This window comes from Mus caroli, unplaced genomic scaffold, assembly GCF_978045245.1.
Source record: "Mus caroli unplaced genomic scaffold, Mus_caroli_1 scaffold_18, whole genome shotgun sequence".
In the NCBI taxonomy this organism is placed as follows: domain Eukaryota; kingdom Metazoa; phylum Chordata; class Mammalia; order Rodentia; family Muridae; genus Mus; species Mus caroli.
In genome coordinates, this window is record NW_028227273.1 from 16,770,730 (window position 1) to 16,782,085 (window position 11,356).

General features: G+C 41.7%; 1 pseudogene; it reads right to left on the minus strand.

Annotated features, from left to right (window-relative positions):
* Positions 1 to 5,946: 5,946 nt before the first annotated feature.
* Positions 5,947 to 6,286, minus strand: LOC110284401 (large ribosomal subunit protein uL29 pseudogene; annotated as a pseudogene).
* Between the last annotated feature and the right edge of the window lie 5,070 nt (positions 6,287 to 11,356).

The window sequence follows — 11,356 nt, forward strand, 5'->3', positions numbered from 1 at the left end:
AATTTGGCAAGTCCTACCAAGCTTGCCCCTACCCCAGTTAGGTCAGTTTTGTAGCATAGTTCTGAATATATTCTGTGGGAAGAGGGTTAATGTGGGATTAGCCCTTTGGTGGTAATAGGTGGCAGTCATTACACTCAGGCAGAGTCACTTCATCAGCATAGCTGAGCACTCTCTTGAAACTCAAAATGGGGCCTGCAAGAATGTGCTAAGATCCAAGATTGGGAGACTTCAGTGGCAGACAGTTAGGTCACGAAGGTCCTGAGCACAGTAAATTGCAAGAGCCGCTGGCTGGACTGAGCTCTAGAATAGAGGGGATGCTAAATGCGAGGGAGGGAATGTGCCAGCTCCAGCTCCAAAGCAGATGGAGGCCTTTGATAAGGAGGAACAAGGATAGTGCCTGATACAGAGGCAGGAAGGTGGCCCCATCTTTGCAGAAGGAGCTGACCTTGCTATTGCTTTGGAGGATCATTTATTTCACCCTCTTTCTCCCCCCAACAGGGACTTGACACATATGCTCAGCTACCAGGAACAGTAGCAAGTGCAGACACCTGCTGGTCCTGCTAATTACCAAACAGCTCCCGGGATGAGGGCATTGGTTTAACACCTGGGCAAAGGTAGCTGACTCTGTTAGAACTAGACAATGTTGGCTTTGCAGTTATTGCAGGTTCCCGGGTCATTAATCAGAGAAAAAGTGCTTTGTACCAGGGAAGCAGGGCTGCAGAGAATCTTTTACCTTTGATTAGCAGGAGTTTGCTACTGAAAGAACACAAACAGACATCTTGAGCTTTCCTATAGCAGAATACATTGCCATCTCGGAGACGCCTGATGTGAACTCATTTGTATTTAGGTCAAATTTGTTGCCTGAAACATTAATGAAAGGTACGCGCACCAGGTTGACTACTCTGTAAATGACTCTTGCCTCTACATGATTGGATCGTGCAGCCGCCGATTGTTTTAAAGGTAGGCATTTTGCTAATGTGAGCAGTGTCAGGGCTGTCAAAAGACTCCTGAAGAACACAGCTTAACAGCTTCTCTTTCCTTTTATTATGCCTTGATGCCTCCCCAGCATTTCTAACTTACTTACTCTTGGAATGGCAACATTCTCCAAGTGTCACCATGTGCCCTTGTGCCAGGGGCCACAGCAAGAGTTCTGGCTTGGCAAGTCAGCCAGGAAGCTAAGGTTTCTCACTTTCCCACCCCCATCGAATTGACAGATGAGGAAACTGAAGCACAGACTGCTTAAGAGACTGCTTCACCTCACTCGTCCTGGTCTTCCTGGCCTTCCTGCCCAGTTTGATTCTTTCATGGCCAGCATCCTGGGGCTATCTCCTGGTGTTCATTTCTGAATGGGCTATTTTGACTCCCATCACATTCTGGCTTGCTGTCACATTCTGAGTCCTTCTCTTCGTTGATTACTGATGGGTGCTTCCTCTACCATCTTGTGGCCATGGGTTAAATGTGTGACCTGGGCTTTCTAGAAAGAGAGCTATGACTTTGCCTGAGCCAAATAGTTTCTTCCAGCCTGTACAGGGGGGAATCACTTCAAGGTCAGATTTGGGTTCGAAGGTTAAATAAATTCATTTGCTACTCTGGCTCCACACACTTACTCCTTTAGGATAATATCACATGCTCTGCTATAAATCTCCACCTTCCTCTATCCATCTGCACTGCAGATATTTAAAGGACTTTTGTAGCTGTTTTAAAGTAAACATTGAAAAAAATGTGGAAGTCTGTGTCCTCCGCTCATGAGCCTGAAGATAATTTCCAGTTGCTCGATAATATAAAAGGGAGTGTATGCCACCCATGCACCATGGCTAGAAAGCAGTGCCCACCATGGGCCTCTTACCACAATGAACCTTTCTCTATCTCTGCTGCAGACTTAACCCCAAAGGGATCACACTTCTTTCTTCGCTGCCATTTGTAGAAATAACGGGAGTCAAGATTTCCTTAGAGCACACGCTGATCACGAAACTTCTGAACCTTTAGGAAGCATTGTGACGACATCATCTTAGGAAATATTTGGGGTTTATAAACCTCTCTATGCACTGTGACTGGAGAGATTTAAAATCAAAGTGAGGGGAATTGAGTAGGGCTTCCCTAGCGTGGGCTCAGACTACCTGTATCAGACTTACATGGGGTGTCCATCAGCAGATCAGTTTTATGAGCTCCAATCAAGCAAGCTATTGAGCCAGAGCGATTGTTTGGGATGCCAAGTATTGGATTTTCAGAAAGTTTTTCAGGCCATCTCCTCCTACTTCACTAATGTTGAAAGCTACTGGAATCAAAGTAAATTCCAATTTGAATTGAAACACAAAATCTTTATGGTGTTTGTTAGTTTTGGTCCTGGAACTCACTCTTAGATCAGGGTGGCCTTGAACTTACAAAGATCTACCTGCTTCTGCCTCCCAAATGCTGGGATTAAAGACTTGTGCCACCACTGCCTGGCCTGCTTTATGTTCTTATAGACTTGCGTTATAGTTCTGTTGTTATGTTAGTATTATGATCTTGGGCAAAAATGCTCAGCTGCTTGCTGTTCTGGTCTCCTCATCTGTGAAGAGTAAATAGCATGATTTCTCTAAGAAGAAAAACTGACCGGTAAACCCAGCTTGCACAGCTATTACTGCTACCTATGTGTCACTACTGTGAAATGGCCTCTCCTGACCCCAACAGAACCAAATGTCTCCTAAGAAGCTACTTCATATGTTGCATCAATTAACTGTTTGAGGGGCTACTTGAAGCTAGGAGAGAAGCCGGTGGAATGGAAGGCTGAGTCACTTGGGAAAGCCACAGTCATCTGTGGCTTGAGGAAGTGTTTTCTTCCCGAGCTGTGCTTCCTCACCCTCTGACACCACCACACATTCCTGGAGTGGTTTTTTTTTTTTTTTTTTTTTTTTTTTTACAGATACAGATTCAGCGACTTCGAACCATGACTGCATAACCAACTGTGGGGTGGAGAAGCAGAATCACTCCTTCCAAGCTGTATGAGCTTCCAAGCTGGGTTGTAAGAAGCACATTGGGGGGTGGGGGGACCATAGCCCAGCAAATGGGAAGGTTTTATCTCTCTGATATCAGATCATATGTCTCTTCCTTTCCAAACCAAATGCTGGATTTAGGGACCATGACGTTGGAGGTAACAATAGTAGTAGTAGTAGTAGAAAATTGCAATACTTACAGGTAACAATGACCAAGTCAGGCAATTCTAAACATTACTCATTAGTTGTATTGGTATCACTAGCGTTATGTGTCCTAGCATCATTGCAGGGCTGGGTTGAGAACCAGAACTTTATAAATTAGGAAAACACTCGCTTAGCTATACCCGAGACTGTGTTTCAAATTTAAGCCCATTGACTCTTTAACCTTCCCAGTAATACTTGACACTACTCATAATGTTATAATTATCTATGTTTTATAGAGGAAAAAAAACCCCACCATCTAGCTATTAAAGCACACTGTGAGCCTGTGACATCAACCAGGAAACTACACTATATCTCTCCACCGAATCAGAGATGATTGCAAAAGGGAGCCGAGGAGTTGCAACAGCATTTGTCACTTGGCATTCCTGGAGAGGTTTTTACTTAGCCGGGAGGAAGGGGAAGGGTTTAGAACAAGTCAGCCTTTTAGGAAGCTGATGTGGGGGAATGAGAGATCTGGGGAGATTCCACACACATTCTAGGAGACTCTCGTCACGTAGCTTCTACTTGATTATGGCCGGTCTGGAGCAGTGGCTCTGCGTTCTATTTTTTTTCCCAATCTTCTGGTGCACTGTGTAGACTCAGGACAGACTCTACTTCTGGTCTCCATATATGGCAGTGGGCTCAGAAAAGCTACTCCTCAAGGCTTAGCATAATACTTCTGTTGGGAAATCAGAAGATTTCCTGCTTGGAAGTCTGCAGGGCTCATTTGTCATGTTCTGGGAGGTGGCTGCTGCCATTGCTGCTGCTGCTGCTAGCTCTGCTCTTCCCTCTTTTTTTGTTTCCCCTTTCTTTTCCTCCCCTAGGACCAAGACTTCATGATTTCTTTTCCTACTAATAGCATTGTTCTTAACAGTATCAGGAGATGTCTTTGACATTGATTCTGATGATGTTGATGAAATTGAGTCATGAAATGACCGAATGGAGGAAAACCTCACAAACCTCAGGCCTAGCTACCAATTACCTTTAAGCATTTGTCTGCCGTGTCTGCCATTTCCTAAAGAAGTGCCCTGCTATAGCACACAGGCCAGTTTCACTGTGAAGACAATGGCGTTTGGGCCTTACCAACCTTCACAGGATTCTAGAACGTCTCCTAAGAAAGACCACATCGTTCTGTCTTTCCAAACACTAACACTTCTGAGTTAAAAGGTAGTATAGTATCTCTAAGGGTTTCCCCCCAGTTACGTAGTCTTATTTCCAGGCTCTCCAATAAAGCTAATTGGAACCCCCAGGCTTTATTTTATTTTGTGTCTGAGGAATGGGGTCCTGCTAAGTATTTGTGTTATTATTCTAAAACCCTTGTCTGAGAAACAGATGTGAGAAGAACATGCAATCAAAAGTGAGATAACATGATTGCCACTGAGAGTCAATATTTATTTTCACACATTAGGGCCCTTTCTGAAGTGGCTTCCCGTAATAACTCAGCAATGATGAAAGTCAAATAATGCGTGTATCTGCTGTTTTTGCTCAAAGATGTTATTGCTAACCTGCCATTAGGAGGGGTGTACAGTTTGAATATTTTTCCATTAGTGCTGATGGATTTGGGCAATGCCAGTGGTAGGCTCTTGCCTGACCAAACTGGTAATCAGTAGCAGGCATCTGCAGAAGAGATAGCCAAGATTTTCTGGCATTTTCTGTTGTCAAGGAATTGGGCCAGATTTCCACTGCTCACGGGGTGTGAGCCACTTTTTCCCGGTGCCACCAGTACCAGTGGTTTGTGTATGACACAATGTTAGTGACAACACTGTATAGCCACAGAGGGGAGATAGCAGTGACCTGGCAGGTTCAATAAATGTCAAGGGCGGAGTATGTTTGTTTGAATGCTTTCTTATCAAGGCAGTTCATGTACTGTGTTCTTCTATTTCATGTGCTAAAGACCAAATACAGCAGCAGACGATACAGAGGCTAGATAATTAGTTCTTTGTTTATATTTCAAACCGACCAGCTAATTTTTTGTTTGCTTGGCTCAACAGATTGTGTTTTAGTTGCAAGCCATCAAGTTATTAATAAATGAGACAGTCTGGGTCTTATGAGCATTTCACATATCTCACAACTCATTTAATGCTTTAATATGAAGAATATGCTTTGGGTGAGACACACAGTTTCACTGAGGTCCTGATACTTATGGGTAGGCCAGCCTTTCTGACACAGTCTAGCAAGCATGCAGAAGGGCAGGGAATCGAGGCTGTGCTGCTGCCTGTAATTCAGTTCCTGGCTTTGCCATGTAGTTTGGCACAGCTGCTTGGAACCCCTGTGACCCTGTGTCTTAATTTTTGACAGGTAAGGTGACATGTATGCTTGGTAGCCACAGTGGCCAGAGGGGATTGCTAGGTCTACTGGATCAGAGTTCATAGGTGTTTTTGAGCTTCCAGATAGGTGCAGACGCTGGGCAGTGGTGGCGCACGCCTTTAATCCCAGCACTCGGGAGGCAGAGGCAGGCGGATTTCTGAGTTCAAGGCCAGCCTGGTCTACAGAGTGAGTTCCAGGACAGCCAGGGCTACACAAAGAAACCCTGTCTCGAAAAACCAAAAAAAAAAAAAAAAAATAGGTGCAGAGAACACACCCGGTTCCTCAACAAATCCTGTGAACATCAAGAAACGCTGGTGCACTAGCATGGCGACTACAGACAATGATAACTGAACTGTACATTTGAAATGAATTTTATCATAGTAAATGATTTGTATTTCATGTATGGTTTTTTTTTGTTTGTTTGTTTTGTGCCAGTCAGTCTTGCACCTTATTGTTGTTGTCGGTCTCAGGCCTTGACTGCGTACTTGTGCAGTGGGTACAGCCGCTCTTTCTGCTGCTGCTTCTTGGTCTTCAGCTTCTCCTCGTGATTGGTGAGCCGGCAGCGCATGGGTCTAGTCCTCTTGGGTCGCAGGTCTTGTAGAATTTCCTGAGGTTTTCTTTTTGAGTCTGGTTAATGACAGTGAGGACCGGCGATGGATTTGCGAACGACTTTTGGAGAGCTTGGACGCAGCACCGCCTGTCACTTTGGCGACGTGAAGCTGAGACAATTCCACCTTCAGATCGTCCAGTTGTTTCAACAGCTCCTCCTTTTTGCTGCAGAGGTCCCTAGCCTTAATCTTGGCCATTTCGCCGTTGTTCATGGCTGAGGCCTTCTGGTTCAAGAGCATATGTTTAATTTGATATAAACATTACATGAAATGTGCAAACACAAAATATTTCATGGTGCCATTAGTGTTTATAAGTAGTTTTGAGCATTAATTAAATACAGTGATATTTTTGATATATTGATAGTTTTATAATTGATATAGTAAAATATATTTAATATTAATTAAAATATGTTGATATTGAACTTGATAGATTTATTTTAAATTGTGTGTGTGTGTTTGAGTGCACGCATATGCATGCACAGCTACTTACAGAGTCTAAATGAGGGCCTTAGACTCCTTGGAGCTAGAACTGTGAACCATCAGACATGGGTCCTGGCAACTGAACGTGAATCTTCTGCTGAAGCACTATGCTGAGCCATTTCCCCAGCCCCTACTTGTAGATTTTTAAATAGGCTTTACTAATTATACCAATTCTAATTGCTCTTCCCTATAATAGAACAACCACCATTTTAACCTACTCGGGCTGCTGAAATCCTTGCTAATGTAAGGTGTATGCATTCAACAATTTAACTTTGCTTTAAAGTTTCTTCTATCAAGTGCTGCTGGGTTTGGCCTGGAGGCTTCAGTTGCCTCCATTCGTACCTCCTCGGTTGTACATATATTTATTATCTGTTGCATTCTTCATGAGTGGGGATGAAGAGAGGATGAATTTGTCTACAGTGAAAAGCCTTGGTCAGTAACATATTGGCTCTGCCAAACTCAGGGGTCCAGTTTGATTTTTTTGTAGCCTCTGACTATAGCAGGGGGAAGTCTTCATATAAGAAAGGTTGAAATGGAGGGGTCACCAATTCTTGGTGTGTATCTCATGATAGTGAGGTAGTATGGTTATAGTCAGTAGAGAGAAGCATGCTCTGCCCATTAGGCTTCTGGTATTGGTTTTTAACTTGTTTGAATCTTTTATTTCATTACATGGTTTGGCCTGTTGCTTCTCCTGATCTGCTTTCTTAAAATATCCAGGAAACAGACTTCCCTTCCATAAATCCATATTTCTATGCATGTATCTTCCACAAACACTGGGTCATAATATTATGACTTTATTGATAAATCCAGAGATTTCTATAATCTCTTCCTTGGAATTCATAGCTTTGAGGGGAGATGAGAGTTGAGGTAGAAGAGAGGTGGGTAAGGGAAGATGAGATTGTGACACTGTAATATTAGTAGACCCTTCAAGGGATTAAAATGTACTATTGCTAACTACTGTCTCTGCCAATTTTCTTCATCATGGCCCCCAGTTTCTATGATTAAAGAGGCCACAGACTCAGTAGGTAGAAGCAGAAGGAAGAAAGGGTGGGTATGGAACACCTGAGGAATGGCATGCCTTCCCAGTGTCTGATTTGCTCTCCTATGTCATTTGAGGAACTTGACAATACCTTTGTGGCTGTCGTCTTAATTACTGCTTTGATATTACTAATTGGAATGAGCATTCACCCCTAGCTGAGTCTGTGACCATGGTCACAGCTTTCACTTTGATGGTCCTTGTTTCCATTAAGAATTCTGTGCAAGCCATGAGGATTCCCATACACCATCTCTGGAAAAGTGAAAACACACCTTCCCTGGTTCAGTTCTTCTGTGAAGTGCTTTTGATAAAATTGATTCTCATTTTACATTTTATGGCATGTGTCTGAGACATCTCGACATTCACAAAGGCCCATTCCTCTTACTCTTCATGGTGACATATCTTTTGTGCACTTGGTTGCTAATATCATCTCTTGACTATTTCTGAAAAAAATGGTATTGTTCTAGTTTGTTTTCTGTGCTAGAGAAAAAAAAAACTTAATCAGAGACAATTTGGAAAAGAAAGAATTCAAATTCATGTTAAATTCTTAGGTCACCATCCATCACTGAAGGAAGTCAGGGCAGGAATTTAAAGTCAGGAACTGAAGCAGAGATCATGAAAGAACACGGCTTACTGGCTTGCTTCCTCTGGCTTGCTCAGTTACTATTCTTATATAGTAGTCCAGAGCCTCTAATTAGCATAGCACTGCCCACATCAATCAGCTATCAAAAATTGCTCCACAGATAAGAACATTTACCAGTCTGATGGAGGCAGGTCTCAGCCAAGATTTCATCTACTCAGAGTCTAGGGTTTGTGTCAAGTTAACAAAAATGAATTAAGACAGTAGTTAGATTTCTATGTTTACCTTTTTACAAACTTGCATACTATCAAGCACATACAACAGATGATGCATGTATATACTGTGATCTTTTTGAGTAAGCCTCCTATAGTTTCCTTTATTTAAGTCTTGCCTCAAGAATTCAAGACAGAAATTCTTTTACTCAAAGAAAGAGATGCCAAAAAGCAGAAAGTTTACATAATATGATGGAAGTTAAGCATCTAATGGATGGTAGGTGACATTCTAATCAAGCTTGGCTCCAAAGTACTTGTTCATTTTCTGGGTTTGGGTAGATTTGTTGCCTGTGGAGTGCTGGACTGTGCAGCTGCACACTTGTCTTTCTGCATAACGTTACACTACCCATACTCTCCCTCAGTTTCAACATCACTCAGCCTTACATAGGTCAGCCTTTTGTTTCCTACGTTTCAAATATAGTATCAAGACATTTTCAACCTGGTGCCAGGCTCTGTAGGGGACACAAAAATAAGTGACCTGGAGGTTTTAACCCTAAGAGATTCTATTTTAATAGTGAAGGAGTGAATTTAGTGTCTGGACACAAATCTACACTATAAAACAATAAAAGGATATTGTTGAGCGAAACTCATGGTAGGAATTTCCAAAAAGGAACAGGTAACCCTGGAAGCTTTGCCTGAGCAGATCTTGATTGATATTGGTTTGTTTGTTGTGGTGCTCACAGCATGTAGGGAGCAGAAGAAAGGCTAATGACCACATCTGAATAGCTTGCTGTCACCGCTACTTTGTGCCAACAGCTCATTTTTGGTGAGAAGTGATAATCAATGGGAGGAGGAGCCAAGCAGTAATAGAACACACAGAGACTTTTTAATTCTGCTGACATCTTGTCTGCGCTGTGACAAGGGAGAGGGTGCGAGACAAAGAGTTGGGACAAAACATACATTTTTAAAAATTTAATCTGACAACTAACAATTCATCCATGTTAAATACATCAATCTATGAGGTTGGGGTCTGTAATGAAGAACCCAGTGAAAATGGGCTGACTATAAAACAATTATCCCCAATTCATTGTACTATATGAGAGAAGAAAGAAGTTCGTTTCAAAGCTAACACTCACAGATAAGATAAAATGTAAAAATTATTAGGTATTTCTCTAATTATTAGATACTTCTAGATGCTAATATAAACATTGATATTGAAGATGACTCCCCATAGGTGACCTGAGAGCAAGACAGTATTATGTGGCAATATAAATTATCTTCATACTTATGTAGACCTTAGTGTTAGGGATATTTGTGGAAGATACCGTATTCATGGTCCTGTTAAGATTCAGTGTCACTTCATAGGTTTCAGGCAGAAGCACGCACCATCTACAGTAGGGGACAGTATTTCACTTGAAAGACAGATCCCATGTCCTGTGATAACCTAACAGAAGACGCTATGCTACAGGTTCAAACTGCTCATCTTAAGGTAGGTACTGTCAAACTCATCAAATTGTGTCCTTCATCAATCCATTATTACAGGACAGCTGTAGATTTGTTATTGACCTGGTACAGTTATAGGGACTACAGGAAATTTTCCTAGACAAATATCCATATTCCTATATCACCAACACAGTTCCACAGTTCCACTACCATACATCTCTTCATGTATACCCAGGTCTCATTAGAAGGGTTTTTCACAATCTGATAACAGGAAAAAATAAGCTTAGCTCATGGTTGAATTGGCTTGGATGTTTGTGGATGTCAACATTGACTTTGTTGCTCTATAGTCCCCTTCTAAGGTGATGCATAAAGACATCTGAGGAGGAAAACTTCCTTGACAAACTGTTCTTTGATGTTTTACTAAGAAACCCACTTTAACTGGAAAGAAAAAATACTGAGGTAAGAATAGATATGGACTCATGGACAATGCCAAAATGGTTTAGTTGCCTATTTATGAACTAGGATGGTTAGCATGAATGACAAATATACCTTGGAAAGAGATATGAAGGAACCAAAGAAGTTGGTAGGTTTTTAAAAGTATTTACATCATGTGGTCATAAAACGGTGTCTTCCTCTGTGGATAAAAGATTGATGTCACCTATGGTGTAATCTGACTCTACAGTTGAATGAATTTCCTAATCTATTGGATGTTGAGAATGACCATGCCAAGTTTGAGCCCAAGGCACTGGGCACAGCAACTTGAAAAACAGTTCTCTGAATTGAGATGTGGTAAAGTGGATCCTTGCATGAACACAAGTCTTTGAGAAATGTTGGTGCGAGGTAGCTTATACATCCAGAAGCTAAATATGAACTTGAAAGATGAAACTGAAGTTGAGAAGAGAAGAGTTCAAACCAGGGGGGCAGAATCATAACTGTGTTAGAAAAAAGAGGCCATAGAAATGATCAAAGAAGTCCTTCTGGCAGCTGACAGGGCCAGCACAAAGATTAACCCCCTTACCTACATTACTCATGAACAAAAAGAATGGACTGAAATGTGAGAATGGTAAGGCTGATGCCAATTTTATACTTTAGATTCTAGGTAGAAATTTCAGCATGTGAAATGTTCAGAGCTAACAAGTTAAAGCCACTATCTAGAAATTTCTAGTACTCACCTGTTTCTCTTATTTCTCTCTAAGAAACACAAAGGGGTTCAATCTCCATGTCTTTTTTGTCTTTTGGGATGTGAGCTCACTGCCATTTCTTTCTTTTTCTTTTTCTTTTTTTTTAAAGAAAACTTTTTTTTAAAATTTATTTACTTATTTTTCTGTGTAGCTCTGGCTGATCTGGAACTAACTTTGTAGATCAGGCTGGCCTTGAACTCATGGAGATCTGCCTGCTTCTACTTTTCAAGTGCTGGGATTAAAGACATGTGCCACCACTGCAGGTCACTGCCATTTCTATGATGAAGCATTTTATTTGTGATGCAAACCCCACCAGCAATTCCTTCCCTGTTGGAG